Genomic DNA, 25,844 nt, shown 5'->3' on the forward strand with positions numbered 1-25,844 from the left:
ATGTTTGTTTCTAATCTCTTAGAGAAAGGTGTACTGCACTCCATCTGATATCAACATAGTAATATGCATACTTAGTTGTAGCAACAAATTTTATATGCTGGTCAAAATTTGACAGTGCACTGATAAAGGGATGAGAACAGGGATCAGGAACACACAGAAGATGCACAGTGAATATTGATTAGATGGCTTATGAAAGATTCTGTCACAAATACAGATATATTTTTACAGCCTAATTTCCCTATCCTGACAAAACTGTGAGAAATATTTATGCAATAAGTAATACAATCCAGTTAAAGACTGTCAGTAATAGCAAGCATGGTGGTATATGCCTGCAATCCTAGGAAGTGGAAGCAAGAGGATCAAGAGTTCAAGGCCAGCCTGCACTCCACAGTAAGACCCTGACTCAAAACAAAACAAAACAAAAATAACAAATTGTGATTGTTCTAGATAAAGGAATTTTGCAAATATTTGGATAAAGGGACCTTATTAATTATGTATGTATTGAATATGGTCACTCTCTCCACATACTGAAGGTTAGCACATCAATTTCGAATGTTAAGATTTTCTTTGTTGAGGTTTTTTATTTTCTTGGTGTTGTTTTGTTTATTGAGATAGGGTCTCATTATATAGCCCAGGCTGGCCTCACACTACACTCACTGTAGCCCAGGCCGGCTTCACATTCTCAGTCCTCCTGCCTCAGCCTCCCTTGTGTTGGGATTACAGATGTAAGCCCCATGCCCAGCTCTTTGTTGAGGTTAACTCAGTCAAATTTTCTATTAAATCTGCCATTGGAGGAAAACTATTCTGCCAATTAATTATTTTCTTAATAAACTATCATCAGTTTAAACACATGGCTTATAGGTGAGCAGCTGACATAAAAATGCAAACTTATCTGAGGCCAAAGCAAAAAGTTAGGGAGCCTCCATCTCAACAAACAAGCCAGTTTTGTAGCATGTGCCTGGGGTCCCAGCTATGCAAAAGACATAGGTAGGAGGATGGTGGTCCAGGAGCCATAGGTAGAAGAAAGTGGCTCAAGTGGTAGAGCGTTTGGTAGTGAGGGACCGTGAATTCCAAATCCTAGTACCACTAGGAAAAAAAAAAAAAAGCAATCTCACTGGGTGTGGCGGCTCACTCAGACCTACTCAGGAGGCAGAGATCAGGATTGTGGGTCAAAGCCAGTCCAGGCAAATAGTTCACAAGACCCTATCTCAGAAAAACCTATCACAAAAAAAAAAGGGCTGGTGGTACAGGCACTGAGTTCAAACCCCAGTACTGCACAAAAAAAAAAAAAAAAAAAAGAAATCTTACTGTGAGAAGTGAATATTGAATTTCAAACTTTCTTTTCTAAGTAAAGAGAGTCCTTTGCTCACAAGTCTATAATGTATAGGTTTTGATCTATTTCTAGTATAAATAATAAAAGGAGTATTTTTTGTTGTTGTTGTTTTATTTTGTTATTTTGGTACCAGGTCTCACTGTGTAGTACAGGCTGGCCTCAAACCTGTGATCCTCCTCAGCCAGCCTCTTAGTGCTGGGATTACAGATGTGTGCCATCATATCTAGCAAGAAACAAATAATAAAATAAGATTTTATTCTTAAACTCAGGTGGCGGAGGCAGGAGAATTGTGAGTTTAAGGCCAGCCTAGGCTATACACAAGCCCTGACTCAAAAAAATAACCCCCCTCAAGAAACCTAAAACATAATGTTGCCTATTATCAACAAATCATGTGGGATATTTAAAATGTTTGATACACAGATTTTGTCCTCAAGTTTGTTAAGGTGAGGAAGGAAGGAAAGGTATGTATCCCCAAAACAGGCTAACTAATAAAATAGAAATTATAAGGCTGCTGGGTGCTGATGGTTCACATCTGTAATCCTAGCTACTTAGGAAGCTGAGATCAGGAGGATCAAAGTTCAAGGCCAGCCCAGGCAAATAGTTCACTGAGACCTCCATCTCCAAAATAATCAGACCAAAATGGGCTGGAGATGTGGTTCAAATGGTAGAGCATCTACTTTACAAGTGTGAAGCCCTGACTTCAAATCCCAGTTCCACCAATTAAAAAAGAAAGAAATTATAAGCCAAGACATAATAAATGATATAGAGCTATAAATAAAACATTACACGTAACTGAATGTAACAGCAAACAAAATGAAATAACTAAAGAGTACCTATAAAAATACTTAATAAAATGTTTTTCCACTAAAGAACAAAATTCTAGCAGTTTAAGCGTAAGGAAATCCTTATCTGTGCTTTTTTTTCCCCCTAAGTGGGTATGTCCTGGACTAGCTGGATAAACCGGATGGCTTGTTTTAGATCAGCATCCCAACTGATAAACTACAGACGGAAACACGATATTAACCCAGCACAATAGCTGTGTTCAAAGGGTCAGCAACCACTGCATCCTGAACATCTAGAGTCACCACTGAGGAATAAGAATGCCATCCAAGTTTCCATGTCTTTAAACACTTTGTAATTTTTTAATTGTACAAAAGAATTGCTATTTAGTAACTGCCAGACTTTTGTTGTCATAAGGAATTTTCTGACCAAACTGGCAGAATTAACTGAGTTCAGGAAGAGGAGAAAAGACAAAGATGTGTTCATATTCTTTCCCTATTCATTCTTACATAACCCATGACCAAAGAATTTAGCTGGAGTAAACTGAGAACTGTCAGAGTTAACAAAAATCAACTATTGAATGTTAAGCTGTAGTGTACTATTTTGCTCAGCTCACATCAATAACTATTCAATGATAATGTTTTATTAGCTTTCTTAATTAAATGTTAAAAAACATATCTATGAATTCATACTCATAATAAATGAATAATTGGATTTAAAAAACAGGGGAGAAGGGTCAGCTCTTTCTTCAGAATTCCAGTTAATAAGTGTGACAGGAATGAGAAAAATAGAAAATTATCATTAAAACCCTACAGTGCTGGGCTTTGGTGGCTCACGCCTGCAATCTCAGTTACTCAGGAGGCACAAATCAGGAGAATTGTGGTTTGAGGGCCAGCCCCAGTAAATAGTTTGTGAGACCCTATCTCGAAAATATCCAACACAAAAAACGGGCTGGTGCAGTGGCTCAAGTAGTGGAGTGCCTGCCTAGCAAGTGTGAGACCCTGAGTTCAAACCCCAGTACCACAAAAGGAAAAAAACCAAAACCAAAAGAAACCCTATAGCAATAACTGTTGCTTGCAAGATCCACTGGTAATTGGGTTGGTGGAGTGGCTCAAGCGGTAGATTAAAGTCATGCGCTCAAACTGCCAAAAAAAAAGGGGGGGGGGCAGATTGAATAACAAGATATTTGCTATTCTTGCTAAAAAATGCATAACCTCATTCTACTCATGATAGAAGAGACAAACCCACATTGTGAGACATTCTACAAAGCCACTCACCAGTGTTTTTTTTTAAATAATTTTCCTTCTTTCCTTTCTTCCTCCCTCCCTCCTTCCTTCCTTCTTCCTCCCCTTCCTCCCTCCTCTCCCTGCATCTCTCCTCTCTCCCTCCCTCCCTCCTTCCTTCCTTCTTTTTTGTGGTACTAAGGCTTGAACTCAGGGCTCATGCTTGCTAGGCAGACATTCTACTACTTGAGTCATTCTGCCAGTCCTCCCCATTTTTTTTAATGTAGAACACTTCACAAATTTGTGTGTCATCCTTACGCATTGGCCATGCTAATCTCTGTATCATTCCAATTTTAGTATATGTGCTGTAGAAGTGAGCACACCAGTATTCTTTAAGTGTCAAGGCCATGAGAAACAAGGAGATATTAAAGAACTGTCAGAAACCCTGTTTGAGAGACACTATCTTGAAAATACTCAACACAAAAAAGGGCTGGTGGGGTGGCTCAACTAGTAGATTGCCTGCCTAGCAAGAGTGAAGCCCTAAGTTCAAACCCCAGCTACACCCAAAAAAAAAAAAAAACCAGTTGTTTGCTAAGAAATTACAATAGGGTTGCAGATTAAAAATTGCCAAAATTTGTTTCTAGAATTTCTAAATTCCCATAAGATAAAGTTAAATTTACAACACCATGAACAATTAGGCATTTAAACATAACTCCTAAGTATATTTATATCAATAACAAATAGTTTTACTTGATTTTTAAAGGACCAGGGTAAATTTTAGGTGACCAAATATTGAACTACCAATGCTTTGATGAAACCAAAGAATACTGTCATTCTAGAAACCTCAACATTTAATTAAAAATTTTTTTTAAAGGAGGTACTGGGGTTTGAACTCAGGGTCTCATACTTGCTAGGCAGGAGTTCTACCACTTGAGCCACTCCACCAGCCCTAATTTAAAATTTTTATGACAAATATTCTTATTGAATAATATTAAGGTAATACTACTGATCAACTTTGTATTTTGTTTTTGTTGGTTGCTTTTTTTTTTTTTTTTTGAGACAGTGTTTCGCTATTGCTTCAAATTCACTAGGACTCCAGGCTATCCTTGAATTCACAATCCTCCTGTCTCAGCCTCCTGAGTGCTGGAATTACAGGCATGAACTATCACACCCAGGTTTGGAGCAACTATGTATATGTGGAAGTTTGTCCTTGCAAATGACAGTCAACTTGTGTTAATATTAGCTTCCTATAATTAGAAAGAGCGCTTATCCTGAGATTATATTTATCTTTATGCATGCCAAATCCTCCTCTTTCTCCTAGAGATTATTCTAAGAAAGAAAGATTCACCATTGTAGGACATACATATAAATTATACATCTATACTCAATATAGCCTCATAAATTACCAGAGTTAGATAAGATTAATAAAATTGCCATTAAAGTATATCGTGGGGCTAGGATGTAGCTCATTGGGTAGAGCACTTGCCTAGCATGTACAAAACCCTAGGTTCCATCAAAATAAAACCCTAGGTACCACCAAAATAAAAACAAAAACTACATTGTGTTTAACACTCCACACACACACACATATACGTATCCTGTGGATAAAGACTGATCTGATAACTTATAGAATTTTAGAGCTAGGGCTGGTGGAGTGGCTCAAGTAGTAGAGCACATGCCTAGAAAGTGTGAGGCCCTGAGTTCAAACTCTAGTATCACCAAAAAAAAGAGAAAAAAAAAGAAGAAAAATTTTAGAACTAGAAAGGACCTTTGTGATAACTGAATCCAACAGTTTCATTTTTAAAAATGTGTAAAATGAAACCTAAGAAAACTGAAAGAAATTAGAAAACAGTCCCTAAGTCACAGTCAGTCTAAAGTAATGGCTAAGAACCTTTGTTATTTGCCTCCCAAATACTTGGCTCCTACATTCCCAACAGTCAATTTGAGCCCCTCTTCTCCCTCTATCCATCCCTTCCTTTCCTTTTTCTCTCTTTTTCTTGGTGCTGGGGATTGAGTCCAGGGTCTTGTGCATTACTGAGCTATACCTCCAGCCCCTAATTTGAATCTTAGGATAGTATTAAATCCTAAAATGCCTTATGTATAGATTACTCAGGAGCTAGTACAAATGAGTCAGTACTCAAATTTGCTCACTGGGTCTTTATATTTAAAAATGGAAGTAGTCAGGTCTTATCTAAGATTAATATGATAAATCTCACCAGATATGAGAGCAAGTAAGCATTTTAATTCATGTTTTAAGAATGTGGGAGAAAAATGGCCAAATATGCAGAGGTCTTGGCTAATGATCTGACAGAAGGCTACTTTTTGTTTTGTTTTACAGTCTGGAAGTTGAATGCAGGGCCTCATACATGCTACAAAAGCACTCTGCCACTGAGTTATACACCCAGCCCACTGTTTTGTTTTGTGAGACATTTGCTATGTAGCAGAGACTAGCTCAACTTTGAGATCCTCCTAAGCTTCCTGAATGCTGGGTAGGATTATAGATGTGCCCCACCATGCCTGGAAAAGGGTATACTTTTTAACTACTACTTTACTATTAGCAGATTATAAAAACTCAGGCCAATGCTTTTTTACCTGATGGTAATTCACTTTTTCTATGCCAGATGTAAGACTTCAAAAACAAAAACAAAAAAAACCCTAACAACAACAAAACACAGATCAATATTTAACTCCCTAAGCTGTCCCTTCTGGAAGAAGATGGGAGGTTTTAAGCCGTTAGAAGCATGGAGGAACCTGAACAGATATAGCCTCTGTCTTCTTCCTGGGCAAGGGTACAACAGCAATGGCATGAAGAGAGTGGGGTTTAAAAGGCAACACCAGTCAAGCCAAAACTAAGATAAATGCTACAAGAATACTATTTTTCAAAAGAAGGTTATTTGTTTATGAAAGAGACTGTGCTTACCATGTGTCCATTCCATCAGAATTTACATCCTTACAAGTGGTATAATACCATTTCTTTGGATTTTAGTTTCCCTATATGTAAAACCATACCTATCCTTAGGCAGTTATTATAAAGAGTAAATGAATTAATGTTATGGAAAAGGATTTTAGAAATTGTAAAGGCCATACAAATTTGAGGGATTACTATTATTACCTAATGTAGCAGAATTTGACGTTTTTACAGGCCTAAAACTTTAGCATATGGTACATGGCAAAAAGCAGGTGCTTAATAAATGTTTATTGCATGAATTAGTGTGCCTCCTTTCAAGAAGCATTATCAAATATAAAATTAGATTATATGTGGTAGAAATTCAGAAAAATGACTACTGAGGCTGTGTGACCCACACAGGCCAGAGAACTACTGTGAGGGTTAGTTAGAAACAAAGCAGCCTAGAGCTCTGAGGAAAGAGACTATCTAATCTGTCCTTTTAGACAAGGGCCTGTCACACTAACATCACAAAGGCCAGAATGAATTTAGAAATGCAAGTGATGATAGCCTCTTAACAGTGGAGAAAATTATTTCAATAATTCTGTGCCTTACTGGATTATTCTGCTGAAATGTTTGCTGACATTTTTCTGTACCTCTCCTATAGACAATTTTTTTTTTTGAGACAGGGTTTCCCTGTATAGCCTGACTCTCTCAAATTCTGTTAATTCAGCCTTCTGAGTGTTGGAATTGTAGCAGGGCACCATCATATCTGACCCCACAAATCTTTTCGAATGCCCCAATGTTCTAACTTTAAAATTACATTTTTATTTGCTTTTGGTGGAAATCCTAACAATAGAGGGTGATACACAAATGCTATTCCAGCAAAAATGCAAAGAAGATGCCTACAAAATGAGTAGGAAGGTACACACATAAAAATCACAAAGGATTCTGTAATAACAAACATTTCCCTTTTATATGTGGATGCTATAGTCTGAATGTGTCCCCAAATCCATATGTTGAAATGTAATCATCAGTGTCATGGCATTAAGAGGTGGGGTCTTGCTGGGTGCCGATGCCTATAATCCTAGCTACTTAGGAGGCAGAGATCAGGAGGGTCGCAGTTCGAAGACAGCCGGGACAAACAAATCATGAGATCCCATCCCAAAAAAACACACCACAAAAATAAATAAAAGGGTTGGTGGAGTGGCTCAAGGAACAGGCCTTGCGTTCAAACCCCAGTATGGGTGGGGGGTGAGGTGGTGCCTTTAATTTTTGTGTGTGTGGGGGGGGGTATTGGGGTTTGAACTCAGACTCCACTTGAGCTATGCCCCCAACCCTAGAAGGTGGAGACTTCATGAGGGTAGAGCCCTCATGAAGCCAATTAATGGTCTTATAACAGATGGTACCAAAAGCCCTCTAATCCTTTTTGCTCCTTTCTTCTTTGTTATGTGGGGATTCAGCAAGAAAATGCCATCTACGGAATATGCCTCACCAGATGCTGATTCTGCCAGCACCAAGATCTTAGGCTTTCCAGCTCCAGAACTGTTACAAATTAATTTCTATTTCTACAGTAAATAAGTTTCTGTAAATACCAGTCTGCAGTATTTTGTTATAGGAGCCCAAAATAAAGCAGTGGGATAAAAATAAGAACCAGAAGTTTAACTTCAGTGGTAGAGTGCTTGCCTGGCATGCATGAGGCTCAGGGCTTGATGTCTAGCACTGCAAACCCAAACCAAACCCTGGAAATCTCTGAAAACATATGTGCTGGCCTCCCAGACTCATGCAAAATTAGCAGGGTCAAGTCACTAGAAAATAGTCCCTTATTCTCACATAAAACAACTCACTCTCAAAAAAAAAAGAAAATAAAAAACAAAACAAAACTCACTCTGTGTGAACTTATGAATGTATTTCACATATCCAAAAATGTAATAAAGATATTGAACATAACTTCCAAGTCCTTTAAGTCATTAAATGATATTTTAATATTTAATGTAGTATATTTCTAATTTAAAATTAACTAGTAAGCAACCCTTATTAAGAGTTAAAATACAGGGGGGAGAAATGACCCAAGCCTTGTATGCACATCTGAATAAAAAAAAAAAAAAAAAAAAAAAAAAGAGTTAAAATAGGCCAGGTGCAGGTAGCTCATGCTGTAATCCTAGCTACTCAGAAGGCAGAGATCAGGAGGATTTTGTGGTTCAAAGGCAGTCCCAGGCAAATAATTCTGGAGACCCTACCTCAAAAAACCCATGGCTCAAGTGGTAAGAGCGCCTGCCTAGCAAGCATGAGGTCCTGAGTTCAAACCCAGTGCCACCAAAGTTAAAATAGGAGCAGGCACTCAATCCTCCTGGTCTCCTGCCTCCCACCTAGCTATGATTACAAGCATAGGTACTGGTGCCCAGCTCAGTTTCTTTTCTTTTTTTATTTCAAGTTTATATTGAAGAATAACTAAAAAATAATTAAATAGCATTAGGATCTTGCTACAGTGTGGATCTTGAATGTACTTCAAAAAGCCCATGTGTTGAAGGCTGGGTCCCAGTAGAAGGAAATCTTAGGTCACTGGAGGAATCCTGAAAGAGAGATTAGAACCCTAGCTCCCTCTTCTTTCTCTTTGCTTCCTGGTAGCCATTAGTGAGCAGTTTTACTCCACCACATGCTCCCCACATTGATGTTCTGCCTTACTACAGCCCCAAAAGCAATAGTGCCAAATGGGCCACAGATTGAAAACTTTGAAACTGTGAGCCAAAATAAACCCATATTTTGTTACAGTAATAGAAAGCTAACAAAGATGTTTATATTTGAAATGGTTAATAAAACAAACTTATAAAACACACACACACACACAAACTGTTGAGCATGTACTTAAAAAAGTTTCTCTGCAAAGTGTCCAGAATATTATTCTAAGACTTGGTCCAATGACTTACAAGATTTCTTCTTTTTTTATATCATTGCTTTTCCATAATCTTATCCTCATTGTTTAAAATTACAAAAGAAACTGGGCATTCTATAAACAAATATGAAAGACCTCTGTGAAAGTTACCTAAATAATCATTGTGAATAACATGAAAACACAGGATGTTCTCCTATAGCTACCATCACAGGATGAAACATCATGTACTGTATGTATATCATGAGTAATACATTCTCTTACCCTACTAAATGACTCAAAGTAAATTATATAAATTTAAAAAGTCTTAGGGAAAGGGAGAATCTTTAATTTTAAAAAGTACTTGACTAGTTTGTGATAAGTTATGTTTAAAATCAGATGTTAAAAGTGGAAATATCAAATGTCAAACTTAACAAAAATGAGGAAATTACAACAATGGGTATCTCCAAAACTGTGCTCTGTATAGACTGTCTTGCTAAACTTTTAGCACATATTTCTAGTTATATGGTTATCTTAGAATCAACAATTTTTGGGATGAATCCTAATCATAACAAGCACAGTTGTTAAGAGTATAGGCTCTTAGGCCAAACTGTGTTTCTAGCAGATCTTTTCCTCTTGGGTAAATCTCAATGTCTCAAGTTACTTATGGAGGAAACAACAGCATATTCTTCACAGACTTATAAAGATAAGTTGTAAAACACCTGGAACAGGCCTAGCACACTCCAGATGTTCAGTACATGTTAGTTGTTATACTCAGTACTCACTCTCTTAACAGCAGTATTCTCTCTGTATAAATATGACCGATACTCTGTGTTTTAGAGTGTCTCTACAGCTAATATTTCATTCAAGTGAATGGGATCCTATGTAGCAAAAAATAAAACAAAACTAGAATCCCCAATAAATACAGTCTTCTTAAACTTTCTCATTTTGGCAAACAGATAGATCCTTAACTTCCTTAATGATACTTTACATCCTTTACCTCTTCCCTTCCTTCAGCAATCTTCCATTCAAAGATATGAACAAACAGAAAAAAGATCTTATAGTTTTCCCACTAAGTTTTCACCTACATGCTTTTTTTTTTTTTTTTTTTGGTAGTATTGGGGTTTCATGCTAACAAAGCAGGCGTTCTACCACTTGAGCCACACTTCTAGCCCTTTCACTTTGTTTTTAATTTTTATTTTTTGGCAGTATTGGGGATTGAACTTGAGGCCTTTGTATTTTGTAGGCTGTGTGCTACCACTTGAGCCATGCCACCAATACTTTTTGCTCTAGCTTTTTTTTTTTTTTTGATAGGACTGGGCAGTAGTTATACAATGCTTAATTTATAAAAATTTATCAGTTGTACATATGTAATTTGTAACTTTTCTGTATGTGTGCTACAATTTTTTAAAAAATATAGTACATTTAAAAAATAAATTGAGCCAGATGCCAGTGGCTCATGCCTGTAATCCTAGCTACTCAGAAGACAAGAGATCAGGAGGATCATGGTTCGAAGCCAGCCTGGGCAAATCGTTTGTGAGACCCTTGAAAAAACCCAACACCAAAAAAAAGGACTGATGGAGTGGCTCAAGGTGTAGGCCCTGGGTTCAGTCTCTAGTACTGCTAAATAAATAAATAAATAAGGCAAGTGCCTGTGGCTCACACCTGTAATCCTAGCTACTCAGGAAGCAGAGATCAGGAGGATCATGGTTCGAAGCCAGTGATACATATCTTAAGTTTTCCTTTATTGTTCAAGAGCCTATCTCAAAAAAAAAAAAAACCCACCACAAAAAAGGGCTGGTGGTGTGGCTCAAGCAGTAAGAGTGTCTCCCTAGCAAGCATGAGGCCCTGAGTTCAAACTCCAGTGCCACAAAAAAATTTTAAATAAATAAATTGAAACTCATCTATTTTATAACTGGTCAAGGTTAAAACTGTATACATTAAAGTATGAATTCCTTTTATATCTGGCAATAAAAATGCAGCAAACTCCTTATTAACAAACACCTACAGGGCTAGGATGTACATTAGTGACAGAGTGCTTGCCTAGCATTTGCAAGGTACTGTGTTCAATCCCCAGCACCAAAAAAAGATAAAACCAAAACAAACAAACAGAAACAGAAAACATTTTCCTGTAGGGAAGTCAGAGATTAATTATCTACATCTTTCCTGAATAGTATATTTACTAGAGTGATTACTAATAATGATTGCTAAACAAATGGCTAACAGGTAAGAGCAAAGAGTTCCCATCACTTCTTAACAAGAACAGTTTGCTGGCAGAGTGGCTCAAGTGGTAGAGAACCTGCCTAGCAAGCAGGAGGCCCTGCGTTCAAACCCCAGTACCACATCAAAAATAACAACAGGCCAGATGTCAGTGTCTCATGCCTGTAATCCTAGCTACTCAAGAGGCAAAGATCAGGAGGATTTCTGTTATAAGCCGGAGTGGGCAAATAGCTTGCAAGACCCTATCTCGAAAAAACCCATCACACAAAAAAAAGGGCTGGTGGCGTTGCTCAAGTTGTAGGCCCTGAGTTCAAGCCCTAGTATCGAAAAAAAAAAAAAAAAGTTGTAGAAACTTCAGTTTTATTTGAGGAACAGTTATTTATCCTATCTTTTCCTCTTTCAAATTCATCTAATATTACCAGACCTTAAAATTCTTTGTTGGGAATACTCAGAGCCATACATGTGAAATACAGAAAAAGGCTGCAAAGAGTAGATGCAGAGAAAAGGAAATAGAAATAAAATATTATACAAATAAAAGGCCATTATGTTACACCCACCAAATGGGATGCCAGACATATACCCAAGATCAGTGGACAAGACAGGGAAGGAAAGAAGATAAAACTGGAGATATTTTTTTATTTTTGGAAGTACTGGGGTTTGAACTCAAGGCCTCGCACTTGCTAGGCAGGTGCTCTATCACTTGAGTCACTCCGCCAGCCCTCCCCCCCGCCTTTTTTTTTTTTTTTTCCCAGTTCTGTTCTGTGTTGAGTATAGGGTCTTGTAAACTATTTGCCTGGTTTGGCTTCAAGCCACGATCCTCCTGATCTCAGCCTCTGAAGTAACTAGGCTTGGACTGGAGGTGTGGCTCAGGCAGTAGAGTGCCTGAGTAGCAAGTGTAAGGCCCTGAGTTCAAAGCTAGTATGGCTAAAAAAAAAAGCAATTCCAAGTAACTAGGATTAAAGGTATGAGCCACTGGCACCCAGCAAAACTGGACACCTTTATTCCTTTGTTGCAAGAGGCCACAAAACTTATCTGTTAAGTATGAATTCCAATAACATAATCTTTCCCAGATGGAACTGAGGGTAACTGTGAAAAAGGTATCTAATATTTCCTCACTTGAACTGTAAGGAAGTAAACTGGGTCATGCATAGGAAGATTCCCCTTATTACTAGGTGTTCCAATCTGCATTCAGAGACAATTAAAAATACAATTTAGGGAAACAAAACAAGATCATCAGTATAGAAATAATATGACCCCTTTTTTTTTTTGGTGGGTCTGGGGTTTGCATTTAGGGCTTCCAGCTTGCAAAGCAGGTATTCTACACCACTCCAATCCATTATCCTCTAGGAAGGTGGGTCTCATGAACTGTTTGCCCCGACTGGCCTCAAACTGATCCTCCTCGTATTTGTCTCCAAAATAGTTAGGATTACAGGTGTGAGCCATGGATGCCCAGTTTAGCTGAGTTTTTTTTCTTCTGATGGTACTGGACCTTGAGGGAGAGATTCATTTCCACAAAACGCAGACTCATTCTAACTTTTTTTTTTTCTTTTGGTGGGACTGAGGTTTGAACCCAGGGCTTTGAGCTTACAAAGCAAGCATTCATGAAGTAGGTGCTCTGCCACTTAAGCCACACCTCCAGCCCATTTTGCTCTGGTTATTTTGGAAATAGGGTCTTGAAAACTACTTACCCAGGCTGGCTTCGAATTTCGATCCTCTTGATCTCAGCCTCCCAAGTAGCTAGGATTACAGGTGTGAGTCACGGGTATACTCAGGCAAATGATGTTTTTTATGGTTTTGGTTTGTTTGTTTGGCAGTAATGGAGTTTGGCCTTGAGCCAGGCAAACATTCTACCACTTGAGTCATGCCCCAGTCAATATGACCTTATATGAAAGCCACAACAGTAACATCACTGAATTTCTTGGAATAAATAATTGCCATTTCCACTTCTACAACTACATTCAGCTCAATAATCAAATTAGCAATTTGAATTAAGCAGAAAGGTGTTATGATGCCAAGAAAGATGTACTAAACTAGAAAGTGAAAAAATACTTGCCTAGGCCACAGACTATTTAATTGGGATGGATTACATTTCCACATGTTGCCAGGTCATCTGAAAATATCTTCCTTCAATTTAAGACCAAATGTTTTTAAATATATTTTAGGTTTCTTGAAACTTAAATCCATATCAGTTCATTTAGGTTGTGGGCATTAGCTCAAGATCCTCTTTCCACAGACCAAAATTAATGAATCATCTGTGTCCCTGTGTGGAATCTGTGACTCTGAAAGAATTTTAAATCCTTGCTAGGAAAAGCATGAGGTGCTTCGTGTAAAGGGGACTGTGGCAAAGTATGACTTAGAAACTACTGTCTCAACATGTTTTTCTTTTGACAAGGCATGAAATTCCATATATGGAACAAGACTTGATGACATATAACCCAATGAATATGGTGGGAGATTCCTGTGCTCCATTGTGACCCTACGGAGGCAACTGCAGCTGAGCAGCAATGCCATCCACTTCTGTTTCCTCATACTTGAAGCAAAGGTGAGTTGTCACCAGTCTCTAGCTTGTAAGACAATACTAAGGAAAGACTCTCAATCAATAGTAGACTCTTACTGCAATTAAAAAAGGGAAGAGAAGGTTATAGGAACAGTTTTAAATAAGCAAGAAAGAGCAAAGAAACAAACAAAGGTTAACACTATTTTTAGAAATTCTAACAGTGCATAAAATTCATGACCTCTATTTAGTTTGAATTGCAACCATCATACCAACTTCCATGATAAACTCATAAAAGGTAGTAATGTGTGTTTGTTCAAAATAATGCCTACAAAATAATGCCTAGAACAATGTTAGGAGTTATTCCTGCTTTCTCCATAAGCCTTGAAATGCAAGTTGGGAAGGACAAGAACAAAGAGAAAGCCTCCCAGCCAAAGAAAAGAGAGATAGGGATGGAGAATGGGTCTTAATCAAACAATAAGTGACTATAAAGAAGCTGGACTGGGGGAGTGGCTCAAGCGCCAGACCCTGATTTCAAATCCCACCACCACTAAAATAAATAAACTTTCAAAAAAAAAAAGGAGACTCAGTTTGTTTAGTAGGCCATGGTTAAATCTAATGTACTGCTCAAGGACAGCAAAAAAATTGTAGCTAAACATCATCGATACTCAGATGATAGCTGAAATCACAGGGAGCAGATGATCTAACCTAAACATAAGGTGGGGAGTGGGGGAATATGAATCAGGGCCCTGTCAGCTAATGTTGCTGCATTGACCTGTTCCTAAACTAGCTGGCGCCAATTTCTTCAGACAGGCAAACTGACATTCTGAAGGATTTTTCCATCTAGGAATGAAGTGTAGAAAGAGAAGGGATTAACATTTTTGAATACCTATTACATGCTAGGAATTTTATATAAAACATTTTATGTGACCTTCATGATCACTTGGCTTGGGCTGACAGAATGGCTCAAGTGTAGAGCACCTGCCTAGCAAGTGTAAGGCCCTGAGTTCAAACCCCAGTACCACCACCAAAAAAAAGAAAAAAACTGAGGCTTAAAGAATATGTTATTCTCCTCAGATCACATGGAATTCACAGGTCCGCTTGGCTCCAAACACATGATTGGCAAAAACTTGTGTAGGACTATCCTGTTCAAGTCCATTTTCTTTTTCTTTTTTTCTAAAAAAATTTATTATCATATCATATTATTATTTATTATCATATTACTATTGTACTGGGGGTGCACTATGACATTTACAAAAGCTGTTACATTATAATCTTAGTCAAATACATCCCCTCCATCATTCTCCTTTATTCCCCTCCCCTCCACTTTATAGAATAGTTTCAACAGGTCTCATTTTTCCATTTTTATACACTGAATACATAGTATTTCTACTATATTCACCCTTCTATACCCAAGAGGCCATTTTCTTGCCTTAGGAGCTAGACAACCTGGGCCTGTTCTGATCACTTTACTTTGGTGACCTATGGGTTTCTGGATCTTTTGTTTTCTCCTGTACTACAATTGGCAATTGAGTCCCTAGTTTTTGCCTTGATTTACCTCCCAGGGTGTGTCTGTGATAGCTGTATAGCTTACTCCTATTAGTAAGGAGGAATTGCTGGAACAGTGTCTTGGAAAAGGCATGTAGAACAGTATGTAAGAAGCAGAATTCTATAGGATCAGGACTAGTACAATAACTACCATTCTCACTAGTTGAAAGGATGAGGAAAGTGTCCATAATAATAGGTATTCAAAAAATAATTTAAGGAGCTTATCTCCCATCCCTCTACTTCTAGCAGGAGGTGCTTTCTCCTCTTTAAATTTCTCCTCACTTTTATCCTGTTATACTAAAACAAATCCTTGCTAAAAAAAATAAGTCTTCAGAATTTTTTATTATTTTGTAGCAGCAGCTTTACCTCACATTTTACTCAAGCAAATATTAAAATTTTTTTTCTAGTAATAAACACAACAGATTGTGGCAATTCACCCTCCACCACAACCAGAGGTTGAGAGAAATCTAAGATGAAATATTTTAGAAAAAAGATTTGCAAATTTGATCTTACATGAAAAATTAAGATTAACTGTTCACAGGTGTTTTAACCAAACTCAAAGACATTATTTTCTAAGTAAGTCTAAAATAACCAAACTATTTTTCCTGACAATCCAAAAGTAATTTTTCAAGTGTTTTGGGTTTTTTGTTTGCTTGTGTTTTTTAGGATTATTGTTGACAATAAATACAATCTCACAGGATTAACATTCCTTTCTGCAGTACTTTGTATCTAAACCTGGTTAATACCTAGTGACTTAGCAACAGTTCCCTACCCCCAGCTAAAAGAATACATTCCTTTCATAAAGAACTTCAGCTTTCTTCAAATGGATAAAATTAATACCTTACTAAACAGTAGTACAGGATTTTAGGGTCATGCCTCCCTAGTGTTTTATTTTGCCAGTTTTTTTTCTTCAATGGGCACATCAATATCACAAAAATAACTTAGCTTATTGCTTTAAATAAAGAGCTACTTTTAAGAGTTTTACAAATTAAAAGACTTCAGCTTTTTTTTTTTTTTTTTTTTAAGTAAGAGAAGTAATAGAGTTTATTAAAGGTGAAAGGAAGACATCACAAGAACCAATGGAAGGGTCCCCTCTTGCCAGGTGGGCCAGGTGGGATGGAAGCAGGAAAGGGAGCAGTGACTGCAGCTTATTGATTCAGTACATTGTCTCCTATTTATTAGTGTTAACAACTAGTCCTTCAAGTTTTTTGACATTAATACCATTATGATGTTAACACTGTGCGAGATGTTTGAATAAGATGAAGGCGTCAAAATTCATTAAATAATTATCTGTTCACATATAGTGCTTTATTATTTTAGGTAGCAATTTTAAAGCCAGGATGGTATCTTCCTCTGGCTTTCCTGAATATTCTTCCAAACCAGACCCTTGGAGACCCTGAAAGTGTGACTGGGAGTAACTACTTAACAACGAGGGGGAGAGAGAGAGAGATGACCTCATTTGAGATTTCAGTGACAAACCACTGAAGCAGCACACATATTAATGAATTGGATGCAGCAGTGATTTCTTTTTTTTGGTGGGACTGGGGTTTGAACTCAGAAGTTGGCGTTTGCAAAGCAGGCACTCTACCATTTGAGCCACACCTCCAGTCCACTTTGCTCTGGTTATTTTTGGAGATGGGGGTCTCTCTAACTATTTGTCTGAGCTGGCCTCAAACCTCAATTCTCATGATTTCAGCCTCCCAAGTAGGTAGGATTACAGGCGTGAGCCTCCGACACCTGGTTCCACCCTCAGTTTAAATATGAAGAAATTGAAACCTGGGAAATTGAGACTTACTTAATGCTCCAGGTAAGATTATGGCACTCAGATCCTATTGGACTTCACAGCTTCTGTTTCCATTATAATAGACTGTTTCCATTATAATAGACTAATCTGTGGATTAGTTTGGGTTAAGAAGCCAGCAAGTCTAAAGACTGTCAAGATTTATTGCTATTATTGGCTTCATGTGTGGGAAAACTGTGCTCTGAATTCTATGTTGTTGTACCTGTCTGGAGGTTGTCCAGTTAATGTCTCCTTTCCTATGTCTCTTAGTCCCATAAGCCCTACTTTCAAGAAGTAACCAAAAATGGGCTTAATAACTACTAAAAAACGGCACATAATTGAATCCAAATTACTTCATACATTGCAAGTGATACACAAATGCTAAGAGAACCTGGAATACAGAATCAAGTCATGTTAGGAATATATGTAAAGTCAAGTGAGAATGGGTGGAACATGAAATGGGTGGGAGGTAGGGAAGATGGGGTTATTCTACATTAGGGGAATAGCATGTCCAGAGGGCAAAGATGGGAACATGCAAATGATGTTCAAACTCCAGCAAACACATATGATGAAACTGCCTACTTTTAAGGTTCTGAACCACTGACTTCTTAAAATAACTTGAATGTTTTATTAGTGATAATGAAACAGCTGACTTCCGAAACATCCTTGTAGCAATTTTATTCATTATCTGCTAGTTTGTAATGTGCCAAACATCTAGCCAAACATTTTTTGGTTAAATCTTCCATTCTTGATATATTTCTGTGTTATTTTAATTTTGGAAAACACAGTTTTAACAAACTATCATTCTCCAAATTATATCCACCTTTCCAAATAAATATATGCCTAAGTGTCTTTAGTTTGCCACATTCTTTTGCTGTAAGTGTTGGCCAGTAAAAGTATTTAAATTGTTAGCTCGGTTTTTATTATATTAAGGGGGTCTACATTTTAGAAAGCCCCTAGAATATGCCATATTTTAGAGTACTGAAGATGACTATTCTACATTAGTCTCTTTAAAAACTATTAATTGTATTCTAGAATAATGATGCATTTATTTTTACAATGAACATAAGGTAAAAGGAATTGAAAAAAATGAAGCTGGCTCTAGGCAAATATAAATTCTGAAGAAAAACAACATCAAAGACTAAAGGGGGGCCAGGCACTGAAGGCTCACATATAATCCTAGCTACTCAGGGGGCAGAGATCCGGAGGATCACGATTTGAAGCCAGCCCAGGCAAAGAGTTCACAAAACCCTATCTGTAAAATATCCAACACAAAAAAGGGCAGGTGGAACAAAGCTCAAGTGGTAGAACGCCTGCCTGGTAAGCGTGAAGCCTCAAGTCCAAATGCCAGTATCACCCAAAAAAAAGGGACTACAGTATATAGGGGGGTGGTTCAAATGGCAGAGTTCCTGCCTAGCAAGTGTGAGGCCCTTATTTCAAAACCCCAGCACAGAAAAAAAAAAAAAAAAAGAAACGACTAAAGTGAATTTCTGAAAATCACTGCTCACCAGAGATATTTTTATTGATCTGTTTTGTCCACTTAGAGTGCAATAGTTGTTTTTTATAGTTATTAATTTTAGTTAAGATACAGAATGATAGTAATCATAAGATTGATAAAAAGCATTTATACTCTGGTTGTTTTGAGATGGAGTCTTGCCCCAATCCTCATCCTCCCAAATAGCTAGGATTATAAGCATGAGTCACTGGAGCCCAGCTGGTTGCTAAGGTCTTGTATGCAACTTTTTTTTTTTTTTTCCGGTACTGGAGCTTGAACTCAGGGCCTTCACCTTGCGTCATTCCACCAGCCCTATTTTTGTGAAGGGTTTTTCAAGACAGGGTCTTATGGAACTATTTCCCCAGGCTAGCTTCGAACTTCTATCCTCCTGATCTCTTGCCTCCTGAGTAGCTAAGATTACAGGCATGAGCAACTTTTAAGAGCCCTGTGGATCAGTTGGCATAAACCCCTTTTTATTTAATCATCATCAAAATTATTTTGAGATGGAATCTTACCATGTTGCCCAGGCTAGCCCCAAACTTCTAGACTCGAGTAATCCTCCTGCCCCATTCTCCCATGTAATTAGGACTACAGGTGTGCACCACTAGTCTCAGCTCCATCCTCGTTTTATTTATATTTTGGTGGGACTTGGATTTGAACTCAGGGTTTCACACTTGTAAAACAGGCACTCTACTACTTAAGCCACATCTCTAGTCCTATTTTGCTCTGCTTATTTTGGAGATGGATAATCTTATGAACTATTTGGACTGAGATGTGGCTCAAGCAGTAGAATGCCTGCTTTGCAAGTGTGAAGTCCTGAGTACAAATCCCAGTCCCACCAAAAAAAAAAAAAAAAAAAAGCGAGAGAGAGAGAGAGAGAGAGAGAGAGAGAGACTTAGCAAAGTAACCTCTCAATAATGATCATGATTATCTATTGTTTTAAATTTCAAAAATTTACAATCTAAATACAAAAAATATTTTATACTCTATAATCCCTATGTCTGCATTGCTATAATGGACATAATTTGCCTCATAGCTACCCTACTGCACATTTCAGTTTGGTTCACCTGCCAATTTCCATAGGCCAATGGTGGGCAAATGACCTAGACCTAGATATACCACAATCTTGATAGGTCCAAGGAGTAGGCAAAGCAGAGTTAATCAGAATCCTTCCCTGAAACTGATATGTGGGCACTAGAAGGAAAAAAAAAAAATTTACAGGGGTTATTAAGTCAAGGCAATATATTCCTTGAACTGTTGGCACCATCTTTGCTGACTATACAGAATTAGACTCTCCACAACAGGAACTGCTACAGCCAAGATAATTTGAGCCTTTGTATCCTACTCTACCTAAACCTAGATCCACCCCAAGTCTTAGAAGTTACATGAGGCAACACATTACAGTTCTGTGTAAATTAGTGTGTTTTGGGTTTCTACAACCAAATAATTCTTAGTTAAAAAAATAAAAAGAAAAAAAACTGTATACATCTACTTTGGTGGATGAAGATTTTTTTCCAGCCCAATCTATCTCTGACTTCAAGATTTAGCCTGAGGTCTATGTATTTTTGTTGTTCTTGCTAGAAAAATAGGATCATAATGCATATACTTGCAAAGTTATTAGAAATTCATGGAAAAGTGATGTTCAAAATACCACTACAATAAATCTTGAAAATAATTTATTATTCACTTGTAAAGTATTTTTGAAAAGCTCTAATCTGCTGCACCCAAGCAAGCTTATTCTTACTTTCCTTTCACAGCTATCTATAAGACTTTTAAATCTCTTAACTAATATGGTAGTTTCTTTTCCTTTTTTTCTTTTGGCAGGACTAACATTTGAACTCAGGGCTTCATACTTGCTAAGCAGGTCTCCTATCACTTGAGCCATGCCTCCAACCAGGTAGTTTCTTACTTAATCTCGAATGTCATTTTCTGATGTTTTTAGAACAATGTAGTGGATCTCTGTTGTTCATAGCTTCCAAACTTCTATTCCTTATTCTGGCAACATTACCTTGATTATCCTTTGAGAAGCTTCCACCTTTGGTCCATTGTGGTTCCAGGTCTAAGGTAAGTATCAAGGTTTGGTCAATCAGAACATCCAATTTGTTGGCTATGACTGGGACATGGATGAATAAAACCTACTATTTTTGGTTGGGATGACTGAAAAGAAATACTACAACAGTCTCTCCAAATAGATTATAGATCTACTATAATTGAATAGAAATCCCAAAGGATTTAAGAATGATTTAAGAATAATTCACCAAAATTTACCTACAGAAATAAGTAACCATCATAGTCAACAATCATCTATTGGTATTTTTCAAATTTTCTTGGCTGGTATAATCTCTTGAATTATGGGATATTAAATGTTAAAGCTGTAACATATAGTATGGTATGTTATAAGACACTCAAATAGAATACAGTAGAATAATCCAGAATCAGGCCACAGAATATTTAAAAAATTAAGTATATAAAAAAAAAGTTCATTTCAAATCAATGGCAAAAGGACAGGTCATTCTTAGGGTAGCAGACAGCATCTGTGTTGTACCCTGCCTCACGCAGATATCACTAAGCATAGCACTCATTCCAGCTGAACCCAGATACAGCTTTGAATCTTTCCCCGTATGGCACTCCAGGAAACCACACCAATCTATCAGACTTAACATGCAAGAAGGTTGTTTGAAAAATAATGCTGAGACAGTTAACTATTTGGAAAAATAAATAAAAGCTAAATATCTACTGCATACTATATGCCAAAATAAAGTCTACATAGATTCAAGAGTGAAACATAAAAAAATGAAACCATAAAAGGACTAGAACAAAACTGTTGCAAAAGGTATTCTCAGGGAGAAACAGAAAAGCTCTGAGAGGGGAAATAAGAGGGGTGGTCCTCAGCACTGCCTTAGTTCCCTTAGTTCCTGACATTGCTAAAGTCCAGCTGCTCAGGTCTTCCTGGAGACCTGGGTACAACATCTGCACACTTTAATCTGAAGTAGTTTTTTTTTGTTTTGTACTGGGGTTTGAATTCAGGGCCTATACCCTGAGCCACTCCTCCAGCCCTTTTTTTTGTGTGAAGGGTTTCTTTGAGATAGGGTCTCAGAACTATTTGCCCAGGCTGGCTTTGAACTGTGATTCTCCTGATCTCTGCCTCCTGAGTGGCTAGGATTACAAACATGGGTCACCAGTACCTGGCTAATCTGAAATAATCTGAATAAGCTTCTGTGTTTTTAGAACCCAAAGACCTTTGAATAAAGCATGTGAATTTTCTTTTTCTTTGACTTTTGACAGTTGATCAACTCATTCTATTATAAATAATAGTGAAATCCTGCCTCAAAATAAACTTTTTACAATTTTTTCAAAGTAAAATTTTTAAAAGATAGAAAACTGTACTACTCAACTTCCTCAAAAAGTAAATTTTTTAAAAGACAGAAAGCTGTACTACTCAACTTCCTCATCTCTCTAGCCCATTAAATTTACTTTGCATAAAGCATTCAAAATCATTTGTAAATTTAAAAGCAAGATGAGTCAGAATATGACACAAAATGTTGCTGAAAAGTCAAAGCAATTTTGTAAAAGTGTGCACCTCCTATATCATTAGTAAAGTTATATGTCAAAGAATTCTAGCATTGTTTTAGGATCTAAAAATGAAATCAAGTTTGAATTATATAACTCTTATTCTTTTCAAAAGGAAAATCTATTGACATCATAATCACAGGCATTTTGTTCACATACAAAATGAGTTTGGGATATTTTTGTTTTTTTTTTTTGTTGGCACAGGATTTGAACTCAGGGCCTCACAGCTGCACTCTTACACTTTGAGCCACTCCCACTAGCCTTTTTTTTTTTTGTGTGATGGATTTTTTTTTCTCAGACTATTTGCCCAGGCTACCTTCAAATCTCGATCCTCCTGATCTCTGTCTTCTGAGTAGCTAGAATAGAAGGCATTTGCCACTGGCATCCGGCCATGAGTTTAGTTTTTACATCAAAATCAAACACAAATTTTATGAAGGAATCAGAGCATTTTCCTCAGAAAAGCACTTAAGTAGATTGTATTTCTCCAGGCAAAAAATATTAAATACCCCCTCTGTAAATGCCACAGTGTACCCCCACCCAGCACAACAATAAAGGAAAAAAAATTAAACACACCATTTCTGCACAGGAATTCAAAAGTTCCTTTCTCTAATCTAGAAAAAAAAATTCTTTAAAGGAAGAATATGTGACAGGCACCGGTGGCTCACACCTGCAATTAGTTCATGAGACCCTATCTTGAAAATATCCAACACAAAAAAAGGGCTGGCAGAGTGACTCAAGTGGTAGAGCGCCTGCCTAGCAAGTAAAGCTCTGAGTTCAAACTCCAATACCACTAAAAAATAAAATAATAATAATAATAATAATAATGAAGAATGTACTCTCCTTTCATGTGACCAAATATAGTATACACTGTTTATAAACTAAAATTTTCCTTCTTGAACTCCACAACAACAGACACACTTACATTGCCTAAGTGCTTTATGACAAAGCTGAATGGTGTAAATATAACATCCTCCAAGCTATTTCATTTTTTCCACTGGTAAGCATTTCTCCACTATTCCTAGATAGGAATCTTATGGATAATTCACTACAGTCAATCTGCCACTGTATCCTATCATTTCCTCCTTTGAAACAGTGATTAAATTTTCCACTCCAATGTCTCCATGGAATCAAACACCTGTGCTCAATAAAAGAAGTTCACTGCAAGCCAGGTGCTGGTGGCTCATGCTTGTAATCCTAGCTACTTGGATGGGAAGGTGAAATTGGGAGGATCGAGGTTTGAGGCTAGACCAGGCACATAGTTAGCAAGACACCATCTCCAAAATAACCAGAGCAAAATGGATTTGAAGGCATGACTCAAGAAGTAGAGCGCCTTCTTTGCAAGTGCAAAGTTGAGTTCAAACCACAGTCCCCAAAGTCTCAAATCATTGGGGTACATGGGTAGTCCAACAAAAGCTAACTAGGCAAGAAAAGGTCCCCAGTGTATTCTGCTATGTCCTCTGGCAAGAATCACCTGCTTTCAAGTGCTCCTAGAATTATGTTCTTCTCTTCCCACTGTTCCCCGACCTTATCACCTCTGGTTTGGATTGCCTTTTGCTACCACAGCTGCAGTTTTTCCTACCTTTGGTCCTTCCTCTTTGCACTACATCCAGTTCATGCACTGCTGCCAACCTAAAATTCTGTTCCCATCATGTCACTTCCTGGCTGAAAAACAGATTGCATCAGTTCCCCACCCCTTCTAGCTCTTCAACTTCTCCCCCACTCTGTTGGCTTTTTCTCCTTGCTGTATAAATGTGTCCCAACTCCTTCCCACATAAAACAAAATACAAAACAAACAACCACAAAACTAAAACCTTTCCTGGACACATCATTCAACTCTAGTCACCACCTTTGTTTCTTTTATTTCACTGAGCTTTTTAAAGGTGTGGTGTACTCTGAGCCCCGCACCCTGCTGAAGCAGCTCTTATGAAGACTCCAACTATCTTATTACCTAATTATCAAATCCAATGGACTTTTTAGTTCACAACTTTGCTCCTCAAAATCTTGCCTGTCAGGTCACAACTACACCATTTACTCCTGGCCACTCCAGGGCAATTCCTTTCCAGACACCTCTCCCTCTACTCCAATTTAAAAGTAAGAGTTACACAGGATTCCCTCAAAGTTCTACTTCTCTTTTGCATTTGCATTACTCTCTTGATGACTTCATCCACAATCATGGCTTCAATTACCACCGCTACCCAGGAATCTCATAAATATTCACCAGTTCTTACTTTTTTTCTTTTTTTTTTTGGTGGTACTGGGGTTTGACTTGAGGGCCTCATGCTTGCTATGTAGGTGCTCTACCACTTGAGCCACTCTACCATCCCTTTTTTGTGATGAGTATTTTTGAGATAGGGTCTCTCAAACTATCAAACTATTTGCCCGGGCTGGCTTTGAACCATGATCTTCCTGATCTTTGCCTCTAAGTAGCTAGGATTACAGGTGTAAGCCAACCATGGCTGGCTAAGTTCTGACATTTCTCTTGATTACAGACCTGTACTTCAACCAGCTATTGGTCTCTTCCACCAAGATGTCACACAGGTAACTCAAATTCAAAATGCCCCAAACTACTGAACCTCTTAATTTTTATCTAAAACTAGTTCCAACCTGCTTTTTTTTTTTTTTGCAGTTCCAGGGCTTGAACTCAGGCCCTTCACCTTGAGCCACTCTAGCAGCCCTATTTTTGTGAAGGGTTTTTCAAGATAAAGTCTCAGGAATTACTTGCCTGGGCTGGCTTCAAACCTTGATCCTCCTGATCTCTACCTCCTGAGTAACCAGGATTACAGGTGTGAGCCACCAGCGCCCAACTTGTTTTTCTTTTTGAGAGAGTCTTACTATGGAGCACAGGATGGCCTTGAACTCTCCATCCTCCTGTCTCAGCCTCCCAAGTGTTGAAATTACAAGTGTGTACCACCACCCCTAGCAGGCCCCCTGTTCATTTTGGTTTCATAGTTATACAGTTTCCCCAGTCAGAAACCCAGGACTTATCCTGCGCGTCTTTCTCTCCTTAAGACAACCAACATTTAGAACTGTTGCTTCTATCTTCCAAATGGTTTTCGGCTTCACACTATCCCATTCTGTCTCTGTACCTTTATGACATCAAAGGAGCCGTCTCCTTTCCTTACCTCATGTCTTGAAACCCTACACTCCATCTGCCACCCTCAACTTGCTACATCACTCTCATCTGAAGCACTTTGTCAGTTCCCTTTGTGACAGCACACTCCCATCAGTGAAAATTTGAGTTATATACTCTGAGTGAACATCTATTAATGCTTACATATTATAAAACATATGGCCGGGTGCTGCTGGCTCACGCCTGTAATCCTAGCTACTCAGAAGGCAGAGGATCAGGAGGATTGCAGTTTGAAGCCAGCTCAGGCAAACAGTTCGAAAGACCCTATCTCAAAAATACCTAACACAAAAAGGGTTAGTGGAGTGGCTCAAGGTGTAGGCTGTCAATTCAAACCCCAGTATCACACACACAAAAAATAAATAAATAAATTATAGAAAATAAAGAATGAGATAAGGATGAAACAAATATACCAATATATCTCCAATGAAGTCATTCTATCATTACCTATTATATTATTTGAAGTGCAATATACTCCAAGGGTTAAGCTTATTGTTGACAATTATGTGGGTATACCCATT

General features: G+C 37.8%; 1 protein-coding gene and 1 non-coding gene across 2 annotated transcripts in view; both read right to left on the bottom strand.

Moving 5' to 3' along the window:
* Sntb2 (syntrophin beta 2) overlaps positions 1–25,844 on the bottom strand; it is a 99,973-nt gene that overhangs the window by 63,922 nt on the left and 10,207 nt on the right. The gene's annotated exons all lie outside the window — the stretch shown is intronic.
* On the bottom strand, positions 3,614–3,717 carry LOC141417653 (U6 spliceosomal RNA). Its single transcript, XR_012442303.1, has one exon. It is a non-coding gene; the product is annotated as a U6 spliceosomal RNA (small nuclear RNA).

Source organism: Castor canadensis, chromosome 15 (genome assembly GCF_047511655.1).
Source record: "Castor canadensis chromosome 15, mCasCan1.hap1v2, whole genome shotgun sequence".
NCBI classification, from domain to species: domain Eukaryota; kingdom Metazoa; phylum Chordata; class Mammalia; order Rodentia; family Castoridae; genus Castor; species Castor canadensis.